The sequence below is a fragment of the Colletes latitarsis genome, chromosome 4 (assembly GCF_051014445.1).
Source record: "Colletes latitarsis isolate SP2378_abdomen chromosome 4, iyColLati1, whole genome shotgun sequence".
NCBI lineage: Eukaryota > Metazoa > Arthropoda > Insecta > Hymenoptera > Colletidae > Colletes > Colletes latitarsis.
In genome coordinates, this window is record NC_135137.1 from 43,352,600 (window position 1) to 43,360,851 (window position 8,252).

Consider the following 8,252-nt stretch of genomic DNA (forward strand, 5'->3'; position numbering starts at 1 on the left):
TGTATGTGTGTGTTGCCGGAAAGTGGGATTGTCTGCCTACGTCCCGGTCGCGTATATTTTTTGACGCGCGAAAACGTAACCTCGAACTGGAAACCTCGCGTGTGTTTTCCGTTGAATCGAGTGCGAAGCAATTTCGGCAAGGAATGCGTTTCACTCGATACCTCGTATACGGGTATAGCTCGGCCAGACGGGACAGGCTCAACCAATTTCAACTTCCATTATACACCCTTACCCGATTCCGTGGACGTATTTCCAAAGTATGCAAAGCGACCGATCTGGATTTCCATGGTAATCTCGACGCTGTACGCGCTCCTTGTCCCCCCGACCGCCCATCCTGTCTCGTCAACCTCTCTTAACGTTCAATTTCTTTTCGACCACATACGTCGTCTTTTTCCTTTCCTTTCCCGTTTCTTTCTTAACAGACGCAAACGCAATGGCTCTCCGCAGATGGACCCAGTTGAACGCTACTTCAAATACATATACAATACATATCCGTTTAAGACCAAACTCTCGCGACCCTACATGAATTTCCAACGTCCCGAGACTGCGCTTCCAAACCATGCGCGGCCTGTGTATGTATGTACTACGGCGATCCCTGACTAAAGACGGTCAACGTATTTTTTACAAATTCGTCGCGTCTCGTTCACCAGAATAATTCCGATAAATATAGAAAAATGAATGCTGCTCCAAATTTTAGAGGTTCGATTAGAAAAGTCGTCGGTATCGAATGTGTTCTTCGTCATAAAAAGTAACGGGAACAAGTTTACGTGTTAATTGATCAAGCTCATGAACGAGCTCGTGTATCGTGTATCGCACAGAAATTATATGTTTTTGTATCGAAAACATTATCAGCGGTGAAAGCAACGAAATTCCTACGTGAAAATCTAAGGATCGCTGAGAAACGTGCACGCAGGCTACGGAAGCTCGCTCGAGCACGTGACGTGCTTCAAACGTCCGACGAATTTAAAAACGCAATTTACGGACAATAGAATTGCGGTCGGAGAGTTCGGTAACCTTGTCGGCGCGGCGGACTATGTAGAACAAGCGACTACGTTAGGTCACGATAGTATCGAGCAACGATGAAAAGAGAATATTCGCGGGGCCGCGAACCGATTTCCGTTCTTCGACGAGCCCGTGGTGTGCCATCTACCCCTCCCCGACATCGTAAAAATGTTGTTTTTTAATTTAGGGGATGCCGCGAGGTTAATATACGACTTTAATTCCAGAATTTCATTTAGGGGTTGGTCGTCTCCGCGTTTCGAGGGGTTCACAGAGACTGTTATAGGTATAGAAAAGTTGAAAGAAAATAGGGGAAACGGTACAGAGGGAGAAGTGGAAGGAAAGGAAAGGAAAGAAAAGAAAATGCTGTACTTGGAGGACAAGACTAACGGGAAGCGGTAAAATGGAGTACCACCCCTTTACCGCTTTCTTTCCATCGAGCATCGAATACATTATTAACGAATATTAGCAATTTCTGTAATCATTAAACTTTCCAAGATCGTCGAGAAGCGTGAAATTCTCTTGGATCGAATCGTGTACATAATCGTAAACGCCGAAGAAATTGGCCGTCGGTTGGTAAACGTTAACGCGACTCTCCCAGCAACGTTCTCCTCGTAACTTGAACGGGAACAGCGCGGCGTTGCGCGGCGTGGCTCGGCCCGGCGGTCGGTCGTGCTCGGGCAATTAAAGCTCCACCCAATTAATGCCACGGCGGGTGGGTGGCGAGTGTTGCGAGGCCCGCCGCGCGGTTCTCTCGCAAACAACGCCTTCTTGCCAGCTAGACGCCGCGCCGCGCCGCGCCGCTCGAATATTTGTTCGGCCATTGAAACGTAAATGTACACAGAAGCGTACGTTTCATTCGACCGTCGAATACTACGGATTGTTCGATAATGCTCGATTTCTACCACAACTCAATTCAAAAAGACCAAAACGATACGACGTTATGTCAAGTAATACGCCGAACGCCTCGCTTACGACTGGAACTCTCCGATTTACATCGATGTATGTGCATATATCGTGAAACGCGAGCTTGGTCAAAAACGCGCGAGTCCGCTGCTTCGTTTTCTCTCGAGTTACAGCGTGACCGTTTACGGTGTAAGAACGAGTCAAGGAAACGGTAGAAAGGAAAAGAAAAAGAGAAGAGTGGAAAGTAAGTACACTCGAGAATCGAGTGTGCACCAGTCATACTCGTATACGTGAAACGAGCTCGATAAATCCACGCGATATTCGTTTCAGACACGTCCAAATTACGAAAAACCGATAATTGATTTAACATGTTGAGAACATAAAGATATTATGGACCCACTCTTTACGTCACGATACATACGAGACGTAAACAAGAACGTATCGACCAACGACTTTGTTTGTATCGAGCGTCGAAAACAGTTGTTTAAAGAGCAACAACCAGCGAAAACGAATTGCGCGGTCGTTTCGCGACGCGCTCTTCCTATGAACATGTCGCGCGCGTTCTACGGTTAATTGAAACGTGCCGCATCGGAACCGGCAGCAGCGAGCATGTTAAACACCGCGACCAGAGAATATCGACGATGATTCTTGCGCCCGCCTCGATCCTCTCGATTGCACGCCGCGAGACAAAAATCGCGGTTTCGTGGTTTTATATTTTAATTATATTTCATTCGAGCATAAACCAAGCAGAACGACAAGTTTAATCTCGCGTTATGCGCCGACCGTGCTCGTTCAGGGAACAATATAAATACATATATGTTGTATATTGGTGGTATAGGTACACTCACCGAGAGAAGAAACCACAGACGGACTGCAAATCCTTAAAACTCTTGTCGAAGCGGCGGTGAATAGGTAGTTCCCTCGATCCTTTGGTAGGATGGATGAAAGTATCTTTCGACGACACTCATCAAACACACTCGATAAATCGAACGAATTCTCTCTCAAAGGAGAGAGCAAAGGATAAAAAGGAGAAAGTCGATTGGGAGAAAAGTACAAGTTGGGAAGAAAAGGAGAAAAGGAAAGGTTCTCGATATCCAGCACTCCGAGTCACTTGTCGCGCGATATCGATCGATCTTTGCGTACGCGTGCCGCGGAGTCGCGTGCGGTCGGATGTCGCGGCATAAAACCAATTTAATTAAATTAATTACCGAGTACGCGCTCGGCGTGCACGCGGTGATGACGTATCGCGTATTAGTGGCACCACGGCATGGCACGGTGCGCGATGTCGCCGGCGGGGGTTCCTGGTTGAGCACCGATCAGGAGGCAGCGAGAGCGAGAGCGCGGTTAGTCCGCAACGGCAGGCAACTCACTTCGGAATGAAGAGGAACGCGACGGTACGCGACGGTACGCGAGGGTACGCGGCGCGGCGCGACGCGACGCGGGACCGCCAACCACTCGGCGCACTCTCGGCTAGACTTTGCTCGACGCACTCGCCCGACGCGTCGCGACGTCTCCTCGCTCTCGTCGTTCGGCCGCCGCTCCTCGCTCCATACTGCGACGTCACTTGGCACGTCATGCCTCGCTATGCGCATGCGCGGTTGCCCATTCGGCGCGTGTCGCGTCCACATTCTCCGCCACCAAACATCTACACGCGCGCTTTATGCGACAGTCATCTTTATCAATCGGTCCTGCGGCCAAAAATCTTCGACTACATATCAGCTGGCTGCCGCCTAAATGTCTACGAAACTGGACCCTTGTGTCCCGAACATCCGAACAACACATATCGATTTCGAGAACTGACACTCTCCCCTCCCCCCCCCCTCTCACTCTCTCTCTCTCTCTCTCTCTCTCTTAGTCTCCCTCCCTCCCTCTCTCTCGATATATTGTAGATGAATTACAGGGAAAGTTCGCCAACGAAACGAAACGTAATCGGCTGAAACTGAAATTAAATAAGTTTTACAGGATGATGAGAAAACAAATTATCGGTATAGAAAACATTCGGCTATGGAGTACTGCCAGCAACTATAATATTAAAATCACCCAGAGATTTCGATCGAAAAAGTTTCACGTTATAGGTCTCGAACGAAACATAGTTGTGCTTCTTATCCAAGTGCCCCTAGCAACGGACAACTCGACGCTCGCGTGCGTCACTCGGAACGTCGCCCGTCAGGGTACGAATTCGTTGGTAGGACTCGATATTTCTAACGAACGCGTATCAAAATCTAAGAGTAAAGGACAAGTATTTGTTTCCTCGGTACGACCAAGAACGTATACCTTGCAATATATTTGAAAAGCATCGAAAAGTAAACGAATACGTCAGTATGGCATTACAGCTAGTTTCTTTAAGAGCCGAACGACACACTGATTGCTCTACTTTAGTAATGTCCTGCTAGAGAAATCGAGTCTGTTCGCGAGAAGAAACAAACCCCTTGGTTGAAAAAGAAAATGTCGTTCGCGTTAAAAGTAGTTTGTAAGGAAATATTTAAACGCATTTTTACGCATACGGTAACAACTAATTAGATGGATCAACGATTACCTCGTCACGAGCGAAAATATCCCGATCGGGTGGTCGTTGCGCGAGAACCGCGATAATTACTGCTGATGTAAATGTTCGTTAATGGACGTTATTAAATGCAACGCGGCAAAATAGTCATCGCCGTCAGGGCGTACAACCTGCACCCACGCCCACTAACCGGTCCAATTATATTAATTAAATGAACATTATAATTAGCTAATTAAATCAAAAGCATTTCGGTATACGCGTTCACGATCCGACGATCGCCGAGCGGTGATTTTCGGCGGGTGCGTGTTCCGTGTTGTAAAACGCGATAAAGGTTTCACAATGACACTGGTAAGCGGTATTGTCCTGCTAGATTTTCCATGATTTTACAGGTCGATCATTTCGGCCCGGCTGAGATTACGCGATAACCAAATTCGCCCGCGGCAAACAAAATGATCGAGCGGCCAACCGTATTGTTAACCACCGTGCATCACATTAGGAGTTTAACATTACCGTCGATCGAACGCGAACAGTTACCGAGCCTCCCGACCAAAATTTTCCATCCACGAGCCGAATACGTTTCGCGGCCAGAAAATAAGATTCCTCCGACGAGTTTTTAATCGAATATCGTTGAAAAGTATCCGTGTTTCGGAAAGAAAAACCGGGTCAATTAAAATTAATGGACGGCGTAATTAGGAAAGTCGTTACGGATAGCTTGCGCGAGATACGTTTCAATCCAATCAAGGGAAACGAATTCCTTTTCTCGTCTTAAAAAAAAAAAACTATTAAAATCTCTTTGCCGAGTGAACGAGCGTCGCGTAAAAACAATCCCGCTCCCCATCGATGATTATATTCGTTCCGTCAAGGAACGTTAACACGGTGTTTTCGTACCGTCGAGTTAACCGAACCCGTTAATCGTTCGGACGCGAAAACTGGAGGAGAGTATTTCTCGAACGTTGCTTCGTTACCGACGAGAAAACGGAATCGACGCTGGTGGAAGTTGAATTATTTTAACGAACGTCGTGGAAGCGTCTCCGCCGCAAGTCGATCGCGTGATCCCTAATCGCAAATAATTGTAAGCCGAATACCTCCCGGTACTGCGCGGCAAGGCGATTTCGTCGCGTTCGTGCGTTCGTGCGTTCGTGCGTTCGTGCGTTCGTGCGTGGGTGCGTGTGTGTGTGTCTAGTATGTGCAACCGCACGCACGCTCTGTGTATACGTGGCCAGGAAGCTTTGCAGACCAGTCGGTTACAGTGACTCTCGAAAAGCGCCTCGTGTCATTAGTATGTTAATTGGTAACGCTCTGGCTGCCTACTCGGCTGGCTGCCACATCGAGTTTCGTACACGTATACGTCGCCAGGGCCCGACGTGTTTATACGTTAAGATGTTTAATCGCTTCTGTAATTATACTGTCCCTCAAAGGGTTAATTGTCCCATAAACCCATGAATACGTTAACGAACGCGCCGTGTGCCTCGCGAACATCGCCAAAGTACAAGGAGCCGCGAAGGCAACGAGGAAAAGGGAGTCGGGGCACCATCACGAGAACGCACACGTGCGCTATTACGGGGTACAAGGTGCGCCGAACGAAACGAGTAAGCTCCGTCCTGATACAGATTTCAACAACTCTTGTGACGCAACTCCGTCAACGCGAGATCGCCTCGTTTGGAAAAATAATAGGACAATTTTCAAGATATCGAATCTGTTATCCAACCTACGAGTCGATCAATTCGTCGTAGTTTCGCGACGCGAACGAAACTTTTTTTTTGTTTAATGAAACCGACATCGGGGATACGATGCCTCGTGGCGGATCCTTGGAAACTTCCCGGGGAAATGGAAGCGTTGAAAAAGGAAGCGACAGTGGGGAGAGTGCATTGTCACTCCGCTATAATTAAGAAGATAGACTTTAAATCTGGAATGTAAAGCGAGGGTGAATAACGGGGCGAGGAGAGGAGAAGGGTGCAACGAACGAGAGAGAGAGAGAGAGAGAAAGAGGCGGGTCGTTGCGGACTAAACGAGTGGTAAAAGACCAGTCTGCGAGACGTAGAAGGGAGCACCGACGGGCGGAGGAGGAGGAAAAAGAGGAGAGGACTCGGATGGAAATTAATTCATTACTCTAATGCGTTGAGCGAGAGAATAGGCCGGGAATTGAAGCGTCGAGTGACAGGCATTTCGCAAAAGATGGATGTCTCGTTTTCATTCCGAAAATTAACACTCTTCGTCATTCAATAACCACCAACAAGAAATATTTAAAAAATTTTTCCTACTGCCTGACCCGCATTGCTCGATTTCCACTTATATCCCGGTCTATTTGTGCCGTTCTCATGCTGCGATCGATTTCACGCTTCTTTATTTACCGTTCGACGTCACTTTTCAATCGAGATGCTCGTTCGCATCAAAATCCGTGACGATCTGAACTCGAGCGTTGTTTCGTATCGTTGATGTTCGTCAATGTTTCTTGAGCATTAATCTACCAAACATTCCGATGGTTAAAATATTCACCGAAAATATAACTGTTTTGTAAACAAGTCCGAGCGTGGTGCGGCATGGCGCAACGTGGCACGACGTGGCGTGCCGCACCGTGTCGTACGAACGGCAGAGCGATAATAATTCGGTCCCAGCGACGAAACGACCAATCTCCTGTTCGATTTAGCATACATTGGTAATAATACCTAACTCGTAGAATCGAGCTCTATCCGATACTCTCGTTCTCTCTCCCTCTCTTTCTCTTTTTCTGCCGGCGAAGCTCGAAACGGTCGACCGGACTGCAATCCGGATATCAAGCAATCCGGGAGGACAGGTCGAACATGGACGTGTCACGAAGTTGTCCTAAAGGGTACCATCGATACCAATTTAAACCGAATATCGGTCGCGTTTCCTCGGATATACCATTATCGACTGCGAATCGAAGCGATTTCGACAAGCTTTGGCCAATCTGCAGCTATATCCGTTCAAACGGCCGTCACAGCCACGTGTAATTAAATTTAACGCGCTACCTTTGACTTTCTCGCGACCCAGATTCGCGGTATCCTATTCCGAGCGTTCTTTTCCAGTAGAGTCCACGTTACTATTTCCTGCGTTCGTTCGTTTCGGTTCTAGTTCGCGCCAGACGGACGTAGAATCCGACACTGCCGAGTTGGAGCGTCGCGATGGAAAATCGACGATCGAATAAGTTGGTTTGCTGGTAAGTGGTCGATCTTGAATCGGTACACGCGACGAATAGAATGTGTAGACGGATCGAAGCGCGCACGTTCGCGACGAGTTTCATGGGAAACGGTCTTCGCGGAAATGGCTACGAGTTACCGGTTCGCGCGGCAAAGCAGTTACGGACATCGGGTATGGATGCGAAGCAATTAAAGGCTGAATTGCTCGTTTGCTAGAATTTAAATGCAGCAGTTAAGGAGAACGACTCGGTTCGCGCGCAACGGTGTAATTTATTCGTTCGAAAAAGTCCCTGCCGCGCAATGCCTCGGACCCGGTTCGCTATTCTAGCCGCTCGTCTACTTGCTCGAGACAGAGTTCGACGAACGCTCGTCCCGACGATCGTTGGACAATAAAGGAACGACCGCGTTCTCGATCGATCTGTATTTACTTTTTTCGAAAGATCGGATGGTCGGACGGTCGGACGGTCGGACGGTCGGTCTGTCTGTCGGAAGGAAAGGGCACGGCGTGCCCTCGTCGTCGCTCGTTGGTGATTGCGGATGCCTTCTTCATGGTCCCCGATGTAATTTTCTGAATGACTGCGTAATTAAAACTCTAATTTCCTGCGCTTAATTGACCGGAGTCTTGGCCCTCTCCTTGCTCTCGGGTTCTCTCGTTCCTTAGCTCTCTCGCAGACCCTCGCTCGATC

General features: G+C 48.2%; 1 protein-coding gene across 2 annotated transcripts in view; it reads right to left on the reverse strand.

Annotated features, from left to right (window-relative positions):
* The window catches only part of LOC143341056 (LIM domain only protein 3), a 47,252-nt gene extending 43,833 nt beyond the window's left edge, over nt 1-3,419 (reverse strand). Inside the window, exon 1 of one of the 2 annotated variants that reach the window (XM_076763591.1) lies at nt 3,114-3,419. The gene's annotated coding sequence lies outside the window, so the exon portion shown is untranslated. Of the gene's footprint in view, nt 1-2,753 lie in introns of both variants that reach the window. The other variant, XM_076763587.1, reaches the window with a different exon arrangement.
* Between the last annotated feature and the right edge of the window lie 4,833 nt (nt 3,420-8,252).